Genomic DNA, 18,987 nt, shown 5'->3' on the forward strand with positions numbered 1-18,987 from the left:
ATGCTACCTAAATGTTGTAACATGGTATTGAGCCTTGCTTATTCAGCTCTGTGTACAGATGATTGGTGGCTCACAAAAAAAATTTCATGATTTTTAAGAAAATCTTGGCTATCTGTGCAGCTGGGTAACAGATGAAAAGCACAAAATCTGTGCTTTGGTGCATTGTGGATTTTCAAAGAGATCTCACCAGCTTCCCAAGTCTACAGACTATTTAAAAAAAAAACCCAAACCAGCCTACCAGTTAACCAGAAAAAAACTCCCCAAAAAACCCAAACAAAACAAAACAAAAAAGCCCACAGCAAAAAACCTACCACCAAACAAAAACCAGATCCATTTCAACTAGCAAAAGGCTATTGTATATAGGTGTCAGAACACACAAGAAATGAGGGCATCATGCAATAGTGCTGATATCCTGATAGAAAATACAAGACCTGCCTGTTACCAATATGGAATGAGGCTTGACTTCTCAGGCAAGAGAGACCAGCAATTCTGATACCCTAGGGTTACTCAAATCTCCTTTGCACCTGCCTGGGGACTCTACATCAGTACAGAGTCTGATGTAGCCCTCACCTCACACCTGCCAAAATCTTTTTCCAATCATTGTTTTGCAAATGCTTTAGATTCAAATCAGCATGGATTGCTTTGTATGAATTTGTGATTCAATCAGACTTCTTCATATTTCTATAAAATAATTCAAAATCATGGTTGAACTTTTAATATTTCAGCATATTGAGGGAAAGGGGGAAATGTTTCACATTTTTTGAGAAGCACCCAAACAAGATTTTTTTCTTTAGGAGTCCAGTCCAGGTTTTACATATACTTCAGTACAAGCAGGCTGGGATTTTGATGTTTAAGCCAGCATTATGTGATTATACTTACAGAAATGATCAATAAGGTTTCTACTTGCAAAAGTCACTATTAAAACCTTTACAATTGCCATTTGCACATAATTAACATTACCACACGGTTTACTGTATTCCCCACATTATGAATGTTGCTGTAAAGATAATTAGGAAAAAGTTAGTATTGTAAAGATTTGAATTGTGTATTCCTTAATACAGAGTCTCAGTGCTATGATTTAAGGAACTCCCAATAACTGCAGAAGCTGCAGGGGGCTTTGCATGGGAAAGGAAGAACAATATTTCTTTTAAGAGCTTCTTAAAACTTTGTTCCACCTATGAAATCCTCTACAGTCTGTACTATTATAACCTAAATAATCTATGCTATAACTCCAAATTTATATATTTTAATTGGTTTTTCTCTTCTAGAAATTACTGTTTCTTCTGTTGGAAGAATTCCACTCGCAAATTTCATTTTCAGAAATCAATAAAAATATCTGCAAGAACTCCTGATGGGTTTGAGGTCAGAGCTTTCAAACAGGTTTCCACGATTGCCAGGTTTTACACCCCATTTTAAAAATATGTGCTGGTGTCAAAGAAGCCCAGCTGCACTGAAATGATAAACATGACATGGGATGCTTCAGACTGTGGATGACCTCTTCAAAACACAGGAATGAGTCTTGACTTCTCAGGCAAGAGGGAGCAGCAATTCTGACACCCTAGGGTCCTCCTGCATTGTTCTAGGCTGGTACTTACATTCTCCCAAAATGTGAGTCCAGGGAATGTTTGTTTTGCAGTAGGAAGACATAAGCTATATCAGCTGAGATGTGGTATCTCTGTCACCCCACAGCCTGCAGTGTAGAGTCCTGAGTGTGTTTGAGCTGTATAAATATAACCACAAGCTAAACAGTTTCATTGTTCAATACATTTTCTTGCTGTGCTTGGGAATGAATTTATAAATGCCTTTCCATAAAAGCACCCTAAGGGTAACAGATGCCTAAAATATATCGGCTCCATTATCAAGAAGTAGATTATCCAAGCTGAATACACAGTATCAGAGTTTACCATTTTGTATATAATTTACATTCTTAACATTTTCCTGAACTGCTGTTACTTTGGGTTAGTAGGACTTACTGTACTCTCAGTGTTGAAAGATGAATAGGCCTATCAGCTGAACAGTGTAATAAATTTTTTGGGCTGCACACATCATGCTCCACCTCTCAGTCATTCTTCATCCTGTATAACATAGCCTAATGCAATATGGCAGCTGTTAGCAGAAAAATGGTGCAGCAGCCATAAAAAAGTGATTTATGTCTTAGTACCAAAGCAGCTAATATTAAGAAGCTGGTGTCTGGGAGGGCAGCAAACAAGTGAAATGTGAAACATACCACATATATATTCATGAAACGTAGGAAGCTGTGAAATGTTAGACTGACAGTGAAATTCTCCCTGGGTATCCACTGCAAGGTCACATTAATAAAGGGGGTAATTGGTGGTGATGGTTGTGGATGTTCAGAGTTGCCCACATGTCACAGCTGCTTATGCTGGAGTATCAGAAGTATGTTAAATGCATCTCCTGACACGAACCCAAGGATCCTTACTACCAAATGACATAAGAAAGGCTAATTTAAGGTGGCAGCTGGCAGAAAGAAAAACATATCAAGCAGGAAAGTTGTTCTTAGCAGCCATAATGTAGAGAGGAAACAGTGGGATGAGAGAAATAATGTGGGCCTCATTCCTCTGCTGCATTTTTCTACTGGTGTAAATCAACCAGTTTAAGGCTACGGTCATAGATTAGGGATTTCTCCCTGGATGCTGAAACTTCTTTGGTTTACAGCACACCTAATGTGACTAAACATGATCGTGTAGCATCTTCTCAGTTTTGCCACTGAATGATGTAACAGATTAATCCAAGACACTGTGAATTATAGCTATCACCTTAATCCTTGGTTACTGTTCAACATATCTGTGTGTACATATAATAAAAATACACATTTGTCCATGTACAAATCTATTCATGCTGCTGCTAAGTGTGGTGGTTTTGGTTCAGTGGGTGGAAGTCTTCCTTCTCAGTCAGTACTCAACTAGTTCTTCCTCCTATGGTGCTTAATGCATAGTGGAATGTGGTTGGGTCAAAGAGATTAATAGCCCTACTTTTGTGAAAAGTGCCATGGAATCTTTCTAAGCAAGCAGTGAGAACCTCACAATAAATACCCTCTGAAAGAGAGCCTGTGACTTGCTCCAAGTTACAAACTGGGGTGTTGCTGTAATGCAGAAATAGGGGAAATCATGCTGCATACTTAAGTTACTGAGTCATCCTGCCCCTACAGACATTTACTAGATGTAGTGAGACTTTGCTTGTGTGGAGCTACAAAATAATAACAAAAGGTAGTATAGCTGAAAAAAACTGGAGCTTCTCTTAGACTTAAAAAAAAAAAATAAATATGACAGAAGCTTTCACCTGATTGTGTGTAGTCATGTCATAAATAATTTGGATGGAGATTTCTCAGACCCTTTGCTGTTATATTCTGGGTTCAATAAGTACTGAGTAAGTTGAAGCAAGTGAGACCTGTGGCAAAATGGCCACATTTTGTCTATTTGCTAGAGGCCTTGCCTTGGAGAAAATTCCAGTCCTTTTAGGAAAGGGTTATGGAATTCCTAGTTCCTATGCTGTAGATGTCCCAAATTACTTTCTAGCCACTGGTTAACCAGGAGAGAGATTATTCTAACAGAATATTTTATGCTTTGAAGTTTTGGTCATATCCATGGCAAAATGAAACAACCAGGAGAACTCTATTTTGTGAAGCCCTGTTGAGCTGTTGCCCTTTGCAACTCAATGTGTCTAGAAACTTCACACTGGCCTCTATATGGACTTTCTGGACAGCCACTGAAATTTAGCCATCAAAGTGTGGCTCCAGGACTAGGTACTGGTTTTGCAAATGCCAGCAGTGCTTTAATATTGCCCTATAGAGGCTTATGTAACTACAGAGCATTTCTGTACCCAACTCCACAGAGACCTAGTAGGTCACTGCTACCACACTGAACTTTTCAATTGTGATTCAAATCACATCGAGGTCCTCACATAGCTGTTCTCCAAGGGCATCAATCTTGTTGTCCTCTAACATACTGATGGCCAGTTTCCTAAGGGTTCAGCTGCATATGTGACTTCTCTCCCCTTCCCAGACTTTCATCCAGTGCCAAGGAAACCCTTTTGTGTGTTCAGAAGAGCCCAATCTCTGTTAGCCCATTGGTGTTGACTTCTGCCTCCACAAGTCACTTGGAGTTTAAAATACCAATTGTAGATCTGTGCTATCTTTTTTGGGTTTTTTTCCAGCACTGATCTATTCCAGAGGAAGGGAGCATGCCCTGCACTGCCATCACTAGAATTGACTAGCTTGCTGCAGCAACATGCCAAGGAACTCATGCTGCCTCTGTACCCATGACTGGCTTTGTCTTTGCCCTGAGTACCATGTGTAGGAAATCTGTAGCTGCTAAACGTGACAAAACAGCTTAGGAACAATCTGGTCCCACTGAAGCAGGGACACAGAGAAAAGTGTGCCTAGCTCAATAGGAATTCTTAGTAAAAAGACTTGGCAAAGACAGCAGGATTAAACCCACTATCTCTGCTGTTGAGACACCTCTTAATTGTGTCTCTTGACCATAACTGTTTTCCCAACCTCCATGATTAAATTCTATTGTGTAATTACAGTAGCATACTATTAAATATACATTTTTTCACCAGTTTCTCTGCAATCTCTCTATTAGAGGATATGAAATAATATCTTTACATTTCTGGTTAAAAAATCATAAATCCCTATGTTAAACAATACTGAAATAATATTTTTGTATTTATTATGTTGTTCAGTCACTACTTATCCCTTGAAAATTGCGATTGCTTCAGAAGTCCTAATTAGGTGTTCATACTTAAGACTTTATCCAAGCACACAGCGATTTGTCAGATAATAACACCCCTACATTGATAGGGCCTGTTACCTGAATAGATTCCAAAAACTAAGTACAAACCATAGAAATTACTTCAGCTGTCATTACTTTGTGGTATTCGAGGTGAAATTAGGTAATTTTTAAATAGCATGAAGTAAGATTGCATAATAATTTAGGTCAAAAAGTGAGTAACAAGTCATATAGCTGAGATGAGCAGAATATAGTGAATGTAGAACTGCAAATACCAGGCATCCCTATCATCATTCTATTCCTGTTAGACTAGCCATTTCTTGAAGTTCGAATAAGGAAAAATGCTAACATTACTACCAGGAACAGTTCTTACAAAATCTGATGACAAAGGATGATCTGTATTTTTATGGGGAGTGATTAAAACATATTTAGAGATACGAGGTATGAGCAGTATATGATTATTGCAAAGCTGAAGAACTTACCCTCTCATGAAGTGTAGCAGGAATTAAAACTCCAATAGAAAGAAGCAATTCCTGCCCACTACAGAAAGATCTTTTGCCCAATTATAAAAGGGTGTGTGATACTGGAAGCTAAAGCAATGCAGGCAAATTAAAGTGGGCTCTACTTCCTTGCTTTTCATTTTTGGAATGGCAGCACACATGAATCAAAGCAAAGGGCTTTGCTTGTGGCTGCAATCTCTACCATTTGTCCTTTATATGCCAAATCAAACAAAAGCATTCCAAAACAAGTTTTTCCAAATACTCCTAATCTTAAAGGATTACGATTAGGTGAACTTGTTATTCTATATCACTATTTTACTGAATCATTGTTTTTATGACTTATATATTATATTTCAGCTTGGTCAAGTATGCTGTTGAAAAATGCTTCTAAACAGTATGTTTCTACCTAAGAGTATGTTTTCTATCTTTCAGTGACAACCTATGCTTTGGTTTTGTGTCCTTCCCCCTCTGCATGAATCAGTAAAGCAAGAAGTCTTTTACTTTTCAACAACTACCTTAGTAGATTAAAGACTGCCCCTGATGGAAGCACCATAGCCACCTAGTTTGTAAGACAAGGAATAGGGTCATATCTAAACAAGTAAATAAGTTTATATGCAGCTTTACTTCCAGATCACATCTTAAAAAAATCTGTCTTGTTCTCCTTGCTGTATCTTAGAATACTGCTCTGACTTCCTGCCTATTCACTCTCTTGCTCGTTAAAGTACATACAAGCACTGCCAGGATCAGCAGTATAAGTAGCTTTACATGCTCCTTCCCCCCGAGAGTTTTCTTCAAGAACACCCTGAACATCCTTGCAGTAATTCCAAACTAGGGAATTTATTCAACAGATATTCAACAGATATTCATTCAGAACTGAGTTGCTGTGCCTTTTTTCACATTGGCTGAAAGTACCTGAGCTTGGGTCAGATATCAGCTTTTCAAGGAGCTGTGTGTTGTGCATATATACCTTTTTGCTTTATGTAACTTTTTACTTTATGTACCTTTTTTATATTTTTTTTTCTTTGACTGTGTTCAAGTGTTCCATAATGAAGGATATTTCTGCCCTTGTTTATTCCAGAGTTTGTTGGATCCCAATTTCAGTCATACTGGACTACATCAGAAGTAATTGTAATGCAGTAACTCCAAATCTCTTCTGGTGTCGCTAAGATCAGGTCTGACTCACTTCTCCTATACCTAGTCTTTAAAATCAAATCTGTTCTTTTTCTCTTTAAAACTGTAATTTTGTTCTGCTGTACTTTAAATTGTAGTATTTGGAAAAAAAAAGACCATAAAAATGACATTTCAGGGTTCTATATTTGTCTGACAGCTGTTTCTGTTGCAGAAGTGCTCATTTTATAAGTTAAAAAGTTGTCTTTCCTAATACTTTCCTAATACTTATCCCAGAATGCAGAGGGTGTTATGATTTGAGTTATTGACACACTGTCTTCATATTCTGCAACCACTGAAGGCCATTTTACATTTTAAAGCCTCTTGCTTGCACCACCCTGTCTTCTTCAAATCATGCCCCTGGTAATACTGCCAGACCTTTTGCATTGCATAAGCATGTTACAGGTCTAAAGGATCATATTATGCAAGGTGAACACACACTTCAGAAAAAAAAGCAGCTCAGACTTCATGTTTGAATGGCAGGAATCGCAATTATTAATAACAGTAAAACATCCTTTTTCTATGAAAAACAAGTAAGGATCTATTCAAGGTCATTTTTTGGATGCCAGGCTTGACACGTAGAACTTTCAGCACAGAGATCTGGCCACCATTCTCCCAAATGTATCAGGAGAGTCTTAATTTGATCTCAGAGGAGACTCTAAGAAAATGAAAACAGTACCTTTCAGTTTGGCAGAAGTGGTAATGTGTTCAGCTGCTTTGTCAGCTAATGTGCTGCTAAGGGTGTACAGACAGGACCTGGCAGAGAAAGGGGTTAACTGAAAATTATGGATGTTGCACATTATGGACCAAACAAACTTCCACATCTCCTTGCAGTCAAAGGTCTGTCTTTCATTTTCTTTTATAAAATGTATAAACCAATTTAGTATTAAAAGTACAACTTCATGTTGAAAATTACAACACATTATGACACAAAGGAACAAAGGCTGGAAGTTGAGGGGAATTTTAAAAAATTGAAGAAACAAAGAAAAAAATGAAGACATGAAAGAACTGTGTTTATTAAAAATAAAAAAAAAGCCAGAAAAACCCCACCCCAAAACAAAAAAACCAAACCAAAACAAAAGCACCATCTTTCCCCTCCCTCCTTGCCTTTTTAAAAATATACTTGAAAATGCAACATTTGGAAAAATCCACACATATCTAAATTTAGGGTCTGTGTTACTTTACTCTGCATTTCTTTATCACACTTTACTCATCCATATATCATTTTGTAGAAAGCCTATGTGGCAGGCTGATGCATGTCTTACTTTATAAATATTTATTTCCCACTGGTGTGTTCCTATCTTTGAAGTTACAACCACTTCTCCTTTTCAGTCCTTGTTCCCTCCTTTTTCTTATTAAAAAAAGAATCTTGTCAAACAATTTTGTTTATGTGAAAATGCTGTGAAGACTAGTTTTGGTTTTTAGCCTCATCTTTATTTTAGTTTGCCTTGCTTTCCCCCTCACTTTTCTTCTTAGAAAGCGTAGGCCTGGAATAAGAATGTAAACAGCATGATCTCTGCTGCTGTTACACGAATGCAGCAAGGCAAACCTGGCCATTCATAGCCCATATGCCCATGGGTCTGTTTCCACAGGGATTCCTTGGAACAGCTCGGAGAACTTAAGCTTGGAGGAAGTATGACTGGCCTTTGAAAAAAGCTCTGAGATGACAATCACAGGCTGTAGCTGCTCAAAAATAAGGATAATACAGTTTTGTTGTTTAACAGGAAGGGATATTAAAAATATATATTTAAAAACAAAAACAAAACTGAAACACAACCAACCAACCAAAACCAACAACAACAACAAACACAGCAGCAACCAACAAAACAAAACAAAACCAAACAAAACCAAGAAACCCAAACAAACAAACAAAACCAAAACAAGCAAATAAACAAAACAAGAAAAAAAAAAAAAAACACAACCCAAAGCCACCAAGTAGTTAGCTGCATCAGAAGCCAACCAGAAAATGTCTGAATGTATTCTTGCCTTGGTATGTAGAGTAAATTCTCTCTGTCCACAGGGTATCAATGTTTTTTCTCATAACCTGATTCATCATGTTATTCTACCAGAGAAAGTATGGTATTTTACTGAGGTAAAGGTGACATGCCTAACCGAGAATGAGCAATTAGCTTTTCCAGTCAGAAACAAGATGAACTAAACTTTATGTCTTATTTTTCTTCCCTCTCTTTGTCCCTCTAAAAAAAATTGCATGTTTGAGTATGTCAGAGAGAGCAAAAGGGAGGCCTAATTGCTGTCTTGACCTACTTTTACACCCCAGTCACTTAAATCCAAGGGTTAAACCTAGGTTCTTTTGCTTTGGGTAAACACAAAGGAGAAATACTGACCAGATATTCTCAAGAGGTAAAAATCACACTAAGTTTACTGGCAAACTATGGAAAATCAAGGAATTTTGGCAAATGATATAGTACAACATAAAACACTTATCACAGCATAGACGTAGCCCATTCAACACAAAAACCTTTAAAGCCATTTGATGTTACATTCTGTGAAAAGTGAATTCAATAAGAAGAAAGGGAAAAAACAAGAAAGACAGGAAAGATATAGAAAGACAGACAGGGAGCCAGCAACTCTTGGGTTCCAGCGATGTGATGGATAGAAAATTCCAAGATGAAGGTAGGGTTAAGGAACAACAAGCTTGCCTCATGGTCTGGCTTCTTACTACCTTGATGCATCCTGGACCTTCTTCCCAGGTGGCATTTATGGTCTCTCAGCACTCAGGGTCTGGGTTAGGCAAAACTGGGACTGCCTCCAGTGTTCATGACTGACAGACACTGTGGGGCCAGGGGGTATGGGGGACTGGGCACTACCTCACCAGAGCAAAGCCTGATCCATCCCCTTCCACACACTCCAAGAATCCCAAGATGTCTAGAGAGAAATGATTATTTTCAGTCTCTGACACCTACCAAATGAGAATTTCTGTTTTACCCTAAAGTCTGCCATTCTCTTTCAATACCCAAAACTATGACTGCATTTTCCAGCTGTGCCAACAGTCAAATAAAATGTTCAGCTTGCTTTTCTTACTGGTGATGCCCATTTAGTTCACACTGGTCATTATAATGCTCAGCTCCTTTTCCTGAGGGACAGTTCATTTCTATGCATGCAGCTCAATTCTGTGGAAGTGTTCAAAGCCAAGTTGGATGGGGCTTTGAATAACCAGGTCTAGTGAATGGCATTCTTTCCTATGGCAGGGGGATAGGAACTAGATTATTTTTTTAAGGTCCCTTCCAACATGAACTTTTCCATAATTCTATGATTTCTGATATTCTGATAATGAAAGCTGCTCTTTCATTATTTTGTAAAGTTATTCAATAACTCCATGCCACCAGCCTTTTTTTCATTCTGTTTTTCAGATTTTCATGCTCACAACACAGTCCCTAATGCAAAGCCAGACACTAATAACATTTCCTCTTTTTTTTCATCTCTTTAAATTAAAACTACTACTTGTGTGCTGTCGTCTTTATTCCACGATGGATTGGTTTCTCTAGGAAGAGTTAGTGGGATATTTTGTAAATTCCTCCTGGAAAATCCAAGCCGACTGTATCAGTGAGTGGAGGTGTTTCCATGAACTTGTTGATTCCTTCATAGAAATGAAACAGGTTTTCCATATAGCAAGCACACACTGACCCTTATTGTCATTAATCTTATTTGATCTTTTAGCTCATTCTTAGATATTATGGAAAAATTCTTTTGCAATTTTATCTAATATGTTTTTAGAATTATTTACTGGCATTTCTATTCTTTTCAGTTTTTCCTCAAATACTTTTTCTACTGCCCCATCATACTGAATTTTGGGCTATTTTTCAGTACTGTGACTCTACTGCAGTATACCTAAATAGTCTGCAAGCTGCTTTGAAATATTGAGCCATCTCTTTTACCCTCTTGGAATTTTCATAAGATTTTGAGGAGTTTTCTTCTGCTGTAGCAGAGGAAGGTGGAAAGATGATCAAGTACAACCTATCTTCTTCCTATTTCAGAACAATATTATGATAATAGATTATTGAGTTGGGTTATGCTTTTCTTCTTGTCTAGATGCTCCCTGAAGAAACCATTTGTGGCAGCAAAAATATCAATCCCTGCATCATGACTTGATGTGATTGTTACTGCATGGGAGTAATTGAAAACACTCCCGTGTTGCTGCATTTTCTCTCTCTGCAGTCTCTACTTTTCCTTAGATGCTATAGACCCTCTCAGTGCCTGGGTGGGTCACTGGCAGGGTGGGTGTAATACTGGGCTGCTCCTGTTTGGACTTGGAGTTTCTATTCGTGGAGAATGTCTCTTATTTGTTGACATAATTAATTTATTTATCTGATCTCTCTTCTTCCTGTCCAGACATGTGGGGGTAGCATAAAGCTCCTATGCCTGAGGGTACTTTCTTAGGCTATGGAAATAGGAATGGAGGAGCAAAGCCTGAAGCCCAAACCTGGAGACAATTTCGCCACAACAGCTGTGTACAAATGACCAGGCTGCCCACTGAAAGCGTGAGAAAGGAGTAGGATTTGCATGAAAAGGTATGCATCTGAAAGCATGCCAAATTTGAAACTGATTCACACTTAGGTAGTTTGCCATTGCTGAGAAGGGCCTCAATTGCTTCTGAGGGTTGTGTCATCTGCTAGAAATTAAAGAAAAAAAAAAAGGTAATCGTGTGATATGTCACTTGTTAACCAATCTGTCTGTCCAGACTCAGGTAGATTTCTGGCCTCTGTATACTCTCTTGGTGGGAAAAGCGATGAGTGTCTGATGTCTGAAAGTGGTGCTGTGTGTCCTTCCTGAATTGTGCCATTTCTGGCACTGGCATGAAGTCAGTAAAGAAGACACACAGCTCAGCTGAGAACTAAGATTTAGACTTTTGAATGGGCTCCTTCAGTAGTAAGACCCTGTGAAATTGCATAATTGCATTCCGTAACTGGATTTTTTTTACCTCTAGCCTGATTTCAGTTATCTTCACATTTTCCAAAAGTATTCAATTTTGATCACTCTCATATGTAGTTCAGTAAAGTGCACGTGTTTTCTACCACCTTACTATCTGCTCTTTTATACTCAATGATCTTTCTAGGAAAATAGGACTTCATTTTGCATTCAGTTAAGCCACCCAGGTCTGTAACACCCATCTGCCTTCACTAAGATCAAGCCAACTGCATCCTAATTCAGCCATAAGAGGCATTCTTCTATGTGTCTAAGTTGTGGAGGAGCAGTCTGCTCAAGAGCCCCTCTAGGGATCTCTACTAGTACCTCTTGCCAACTTTCCTCTGAATGTTTTTGTTTGAGTAAAGCTGCTATGTTGGTTTTGTCTGCTGTTATATGACAGTCTGGAAGCCATAACTCTGTTGATATACATTTCTATGTTCTCAGAAACAGCAATTTTGTCATGTAATAGAAACTGTATGAGTCAGATGTATTAAATAATTTATAGAATTATAGAATAGCCTGGGTTTGAATATCATCTAGTTCCCTGCCATGAGCAGGAACACCTTTCAGTAGACCAGATTGCTCAGAGCCCCATCCAACCTTGCCTTGAACACTTCCAGGGATGGGACATCCACAGCTTTTCTGGGAATCCTGTGCCAGTGTCTCACCACCCTTACAGTGAAGAATTTATTTCTGTCATCTGATCTAAATCTATCCTGTTTAGTTTGAAGCCATTCCCCCTCGTCTTATCTCTACAGGCTCTTCTAAAAAGCCTTTCTAGCTCTCTTGTAGCCCTGTTTATGTACTGGAAGGCTGCTCTAAGGTCTTGCAGGAGCTTTCTTTTGTCCAGGTTGAAAAACTCCAGCTTTTAGCCTGTCTTTGTAGGAGAGGTGCTCCATCCTTGTGATCATCTTTGTGGCCATCCACTGGACTTACTCCAGCAGGTCCTTGTCTTTCTTGTGCTGAAGCCCCCAGAACTGAACACTGTACTGTAGGTGGGGTCTCACAAGAAGGGATTGAATTTGTCCCTGTGTCTACTGTTAAAAGACAAAATAAACCCATTCCCTCTCACAGTCCTCATAAGATGAAGATAGATAGAACTGTCTAATCATGTGGACCCTTCTCCCAACTCTTTCACTTTTGGTGCTCAGAGTCACTGGCTGTTGGAGGGGAAAAGGAAACCTCATTGTTCACTTTGTCCTGCAGAGAGTGTTTGGAATTCTCTAGCAGACAGTGACTTTCTGCACTATTTTCCCAGTGAATGCAGTTTTAGCAAAGCTGATGAGAAACAAGAGTAGACAGGAGAGATGCGATCATATGGGGACATAGTGTGAGACAGCTCTTTTGAAACCATGAAGCACTCAGAGGTCATAGAAGTTGTGCAGCAGGTATTTGCAAGCCACAGATTTGATCACTGTGCTATACTTCTATCAGCAGTATAAGGGAGGACAGTCACCCTGACCCATATGCAGTACTTCAGATCAGTCTGTGTTTGTATTTCCAGGAGACAGACAAACTTAAGTAAGAAATTAATCACTGAGGGCAGCCATATCTATCTAGCCATGAACTATCAAAACTTTGATTCTGTTAGCCCACTGACAAGCATGGAAAGTATTGTGATGTGCACTGAAACTAACCCAGTGATTCAATAGCCCAAGCAGCAGTGTGAAGATGCTCTCTAAGGTAAGAAATCCACACTGAGAAGAAATTATCCACATATCTATCTGCCTTTCTATATTATTAACTTGGTCTAATTTGTTTAGGATAGGGGTTTTTTTAGTATTAGCATATTGTTCTACTTGTGAAAAAGGCAGTTCTTAGTTCTCCACTGTTCTTTTCAAATGGAGCATTTCAACAAGCTTGTACAATAGCAACAGTTCTCAACAGCATTCTTAAAGTAAAAAAGAAATAAAATAGCTGAAGAAAATGGAAAACATCTGGATTGCACTATCTAGTACTGTATTCTGTGTCATGAAAGAGAAATAATAACTTTCTGTTTTACACCTGAAGTGTAAGCTTCAGTTGTACCAGGTTAACATACCAGCAGTTGGAATCAAGTAACTCTTAGTTTTATTCTCTTAGAGCAACTTCCAAATCCAGTTGGATTTGTCTTTTCTGGCAATAATAATCATAGAATAATCTAGGCTGGAAAGACCTTTAAGATCGCTGAGTCCAACTGTATAATAGTGATCATAATGAAGGGAAGAAAGCATATATTCAAACATGTCTTAGTAGTCTCTGAAACAAATACTTTCTCCAGCGCTGATTGCATTGCTTTTTTTAAAATATATTTTCAGTAAGAGGAAACCAATTCAGTTCTCCAAGCTTTGTAGAACAGTTTTCAGTGCCTAATTATTTAAAGGCCTGTTGATAGCTGTGATGGCCTATGCTTGAGCACCATGCAAAAAATCTGCTTAAAGATGAACTTCAGAATTGTCACCCCATTGACAATGTATGGAATGTAGCAAGAGCCCATTTATCACCATAGGAATGCAATGGCTGGTGAAAACCCTTCATAATTTCACCCTGCTTTCAAATATGAGGGTACTCAGATAATTTCTCACTCAGAGCAGTAATCAGATGCTTGTAATCAGGCCTCTGATCATTTCATCTGACTACCTATCAATTTATAAACTAACCCATGTGAACTGACAGCTTTCCAATTTTTTATTTCTACTTTTTTTCTCAGTAATGAAAATTCCCCTTTTATCTGTGTAAGCATCTAGTTCTGGATTATTTAAAGGGAATTGTGATGATAGTAGCTGAAGACCTAACAGTCTACAGGCAATGGGAAGTTGTAGTTAGCTTTAGCTTTTGTACTCCATGTGTTTACAAGGAGAAGTGAACAACCTAAAATTCCATTACTTGTTGGGCCATGAATTCAAATGTCCATTTAACATATTCACATTGAAGAGAAAGATATAATATTGTTCCGTCCAAAGAGGCATTATTTCCCAAGTTCCCATGAATTTCCCAGCAAGGAATGCATATTAAGGAACAATTACACAAGGCTTGGTGAAACTCCCTTTATTTATTTCACTTGTGTTGTTGCTGCTGTTGTATAAGAAAGAGCAAAATAACAAAAAGAACAAAGTAAAATAAAGTAACAGCTGATCCAAACATTTTTAACATGTTGAAATTCCGTTCCAAATGCAAAGACTCTTTCTTTCTGCCTTTTCTTTGCATTGATTTGCACAAGCATTTTCTCTGTGAGCCAAATGCATCTCTGGTATAACTTCACTGAAGTCACTGGACTTACACCAGAGGTGGTTTTGGTCCTCTGTCCTGGGTAAATACAGTAGGAATAAATTGGTCACACAGGCAGAGTGTCTGGCAATAAGTGCACTGAGTGGTCCTGGCAAACCAATAGGAAAAATCTAAAATAAAAAGCCCAAATAAGTCTTTTACTTAATATAGGGCCTAAAAATCTACTGGGAGCTGCTGAATACTGCCCACTAACTGTACAAAGTATAGGTAGCATGCCTTCCAAATATCAAAATACCAGACGGAATGCCGTGAAAATAAATAACTTCTAATATAAACAAATGAGAACATATCAAACTGTTACCTCTTTAAACATAATGTAAATAAAAAAAATACCAGTCCTTCTACACAATAAATATTAAGAAACCATTGACATAGTTGAAATGTACTCATATAAATTAACAACTTTAATTACATTAGCCAAACAGACATTGGTTAAAGCACTGCATGTAGTATGCAAAATAATAATAATAACAATAATAATAATATCAACAACAAAACACAAAATGATAAAAACAAAATAGGCTTCATAATATCTTGGCTTTCATAATTTATATATATGTATATACATATATATAGTTGTGTGTGTATATATATACTGTAGACATATATATAATATGTATATATATAATGTAATTCAATGTAATATAACATAATATTGTCATATTAAATTGTATTATATTTCATATATACATATTATTATGAAGATATATATACATACATATAGAATATATGTGTGTATATATATATATCTTCAACCCATTGTCAATGTATTGTTTTTGAAAGTATTTAAATACAAAGAAACCCATTGAGAATTAACAGATTCATTATATCTCAAAAAATAAATAGCTATAAAACCCAGAAGTGCTGCTTGTTTCGGCCCATGAAAACCTTGCTTCTAGTTGTTCACAGAAGATCAAATTAAGATTTTATTTACTCATGCCGAAAACGTTTTACTCCACACGTAATGCAACGAGAGCATATGGGGGAGTAAAGCTTTTTTCAGTGTAAGGAAAGGGATTAGCATCTGGTTCTTATACTGATGTACACTATTGACATGAGGTTTAACTTAAAGACCTTAATAATTTCCATTGTATCTACCTATACTTCAGAAATAGATTTTTCTCAATTTATTGATGCTGACTGGTAACTTTCTAGGAAAAGAGACCCTCTGAAAATCAATGGCATTGCTTACAGAGTAAGGCACAATTCCACATGAGTAACTATAGTCCATCAATTTTTAATTTTGCACATAAACTTTACAGATGCCTGAAGTTCTCTACCTAAGAGATATTGCTGCTAGCCTCTACATGGTCTTGTGGTGTCACTGTTAAATGAACTTGACAGCTTATTTCTCAACTAAATACAAAAAACAGGGAGGTATGTATAATGCAACCCTACTCTACAGTGATTTGATACGAAAGTGTTTCTATTGAAGTCAATGACAAAACTCCCATTTCATTCAATTTTACAGTTTTGGGCACTAGACCATATGAGTGCATAATAATTACAAGCATCTGTAAGCATTTCCTTTTGCTAAGTCTAAAGGATACAAATACATTCAGCCCTCCCAAAGAAACATCTTAGCATGCACTTATGCCAGTTTCTTAGGCTTTGTAACCAGAGCATCTGACATGGAGATGTAAAAAGACAACCAAATGTGGTCAGCTCTCAAGCAATAAGATTATGGAGACACGAAACAAATACATTTCTGTGATTAAATATATACTGAAAATGTATTTTCAATATAAACAGTAAGTAGGTTATATGGAAAGGAATGTGTTAGTAGTTAAGGGCCTTTCTTTCTTTTTTTTTTGGTACAGTCATACCTGAAAGGAGAAGTAATTTTTAAGGCTGCATGCCCTAGAACAACTGCTTAAATATGGTAACAATTTCTAATGCTATTTTAAGTACATGCAGATTTAATTAAATCAAATTATCAGGGATGGGCTATTTTGCTGGAATCATTCAGTCTTGATTAACATCCAAATTTCTTATTTTACTTTATCATACAGTTTTTCATTTCCCCCTACTTTAAATAACTCTGACCACAAATCAAAACCCCATGACTGATTCTAGAGATTGGAGGGAGAAATCTTTTAAATTTGTGACCAGTATACACATACAAATGCAAGCTAAAAAAGTAGGGCTTGGAACACTTACTTCTTGATTTGAAAACTTTTTTCTGTTTTTGGTGTAGCTATTATGAAACATGCTCACAATATCTAAAATCCTATATTCTTTCCTCACTTGGAAATTGTCTCAGGCTAGTTTCATGTTTTTCAGGCCAATCCCTATTCATCACATTAAATCTGCTATTGAATTCAGGATGAGAATTATTTTTTAAAGGGTCTTTCTCCTTTAGCCAGAAAAACCATGAGTTTTTCTAAACCAACTTTGCTAGCAGCCAATGGGAGTTTTGCCATTGTCATCTAGGGGAAGGTTCGGGCATTTCAGGTCTCCAATGCTCTCTAAGTAATCACTGTTGAGAATAAATTTTATTAACATGAGCCATCTGACCTGTTTCCCTTACCACTCTGTTCAGATCCACCGTGATGCAAACAGCCTCATTCAAATAATTGGATTAAACAGCATTGGCTGTGATGCCATTCAGTCAGAATCCTTTCTCTCCCTTGATAGTGCCCACAGCAGAAGGAACCTGTCATGCACCCTGGCACAACTTTACTCATGTAAGTAGTTTTACTGATCTTGTAAGGAGGCCAGTTGACATCAAGGGGCCTGTAGACACAAGTAACCATTCTGGGACATCTGATGATATAAATAAGAGTTCTGGGGCACCCAATTTTAAGGCCAAGTACAAAGACCAGTGAACTAAATGGTATCCTCAACAACTCTCACAGACTGTGTCCCTGTTCCTGCTGCTCCAAAGGCTGGCTCTGCTTCTAGGAAAAATTGAAAGAAATTCTGCCACATGCTGCAAATAAGCAGGGCCAAGAACTTCGTAAAATTTATAAAGATAAATTAGTTGTGCATCCTTTTTTCTTCCTGAAAATTTTCCTACTAGCATTTGGTATCCCTCACTTTCCCCAGGAAGAAAACACAAAAAACCCAACAAACTTCTGCAAATAATTTAAATCAGAAAGCCTTGATATTTTACAGAACACTTCAATGACAAATTTAGTGTTTAACCAATTATATTTTTTCAACTTTTTTTTTTGCAAACTGCAAACAAGTCTGTAAAAAAACTGTGTTGTATAAAAAGTACATAAATGTATAACCCATTAGCTGTACTATGCACTCTAAATATTGTGGAATAAATTAGATAGAAAACTTAGCTATACGCATGTATGCTGATACCTATTCAACTGAGGAAAGGGCTATTTTTTTTTCTTTCTTTCTTTCTTTTTTTCTTTTTTTTCCCTTTTTATTTTTATCTCTATAGATACATACAAATACGGACATGTGCCCATGCACACATACATCTGCACACGCAGAGAACACACACGCACACATGCACACACAAACAGTTTTGGCTGACAAAAAATGAAGGCCCTGATTACACTGTTTAAACATGGTTCTTGCCATGAAGGTGCTAACACACTATCCCTAGCCAGTGTGACTGGGTTATATTGTGCTATCTTTTTTCTTCTTTTTTCTTTTTCTTTTTTTTTTTTTTAACAGACTGTGCTCTCAGCAAGACGGGGAGCCATGTTAGTACTTCTTTCCAGGAGAGGCATTTAGAAGCCTGTCCCCTCAGAAGGCAGCTAACTGGGGCTTGGTTCAGCAAACCTAGGAGAGTCTGAAGCTTCAGGCTCAGGGTTATCAAACTCAGTGAAAACAGGGCCTAAAGGTTTCTCCCATTCCCTCTTATCATCTCCCCCTTCCCAAAGACAAATGTAAGTTTAACATTCTTTTAAATATGACAGCAAAAATTTTTTTTAAAAACAACAACTATCTACCTATGCCCTACGGGTTGGACCCTTCAGGTTAGGTGTTGACACTGAAAATTAGGTCTTACAGGTAACACGCAAACCATTAAGAGTTGTCATGCTAGAGGGTGGTGGTTGAGAAAGCCAGCATTTCAGCAAAGACTGTATTTCAAACAGAAATCCAACCACAATTGCCATTTTCTGTATATTTGCAGGAGCAATGGTGGACAGGGCCCAAGGCTGCTTGTAATTTTACATCAACACTTTTTAAGTGTGTACCAGCACTTTAGGTTTCTCTTGCACAAATACCATTTTGAACATGTAGCCTCCCACTTGGCAGCAAGAAACAAAAAATCTTTTAACATACTGTGCTTTGCACACAAACATTCATTGTTTTAAGAACAGTAAAATGAAGCCAGAAGTGCTTATACCTTGTGTATACATACATATATACATACAGAAATATATACATATATATGTATATCCCTT

This window comes from Geospiza fortis, unplaced genomic scaffold (assembly GCF_000277835.1).
Source record: "Geospiza fortis unplaced genomic scaffold, GeoFor_1.0 scaffold265, whole genome shotgun sequence".
Lineage (NCBI taxonomy): Eukaryota > Metazoa > Chordata > Aves > Passeriformes > Thraupidae > Geospiza > Geospiza fortis.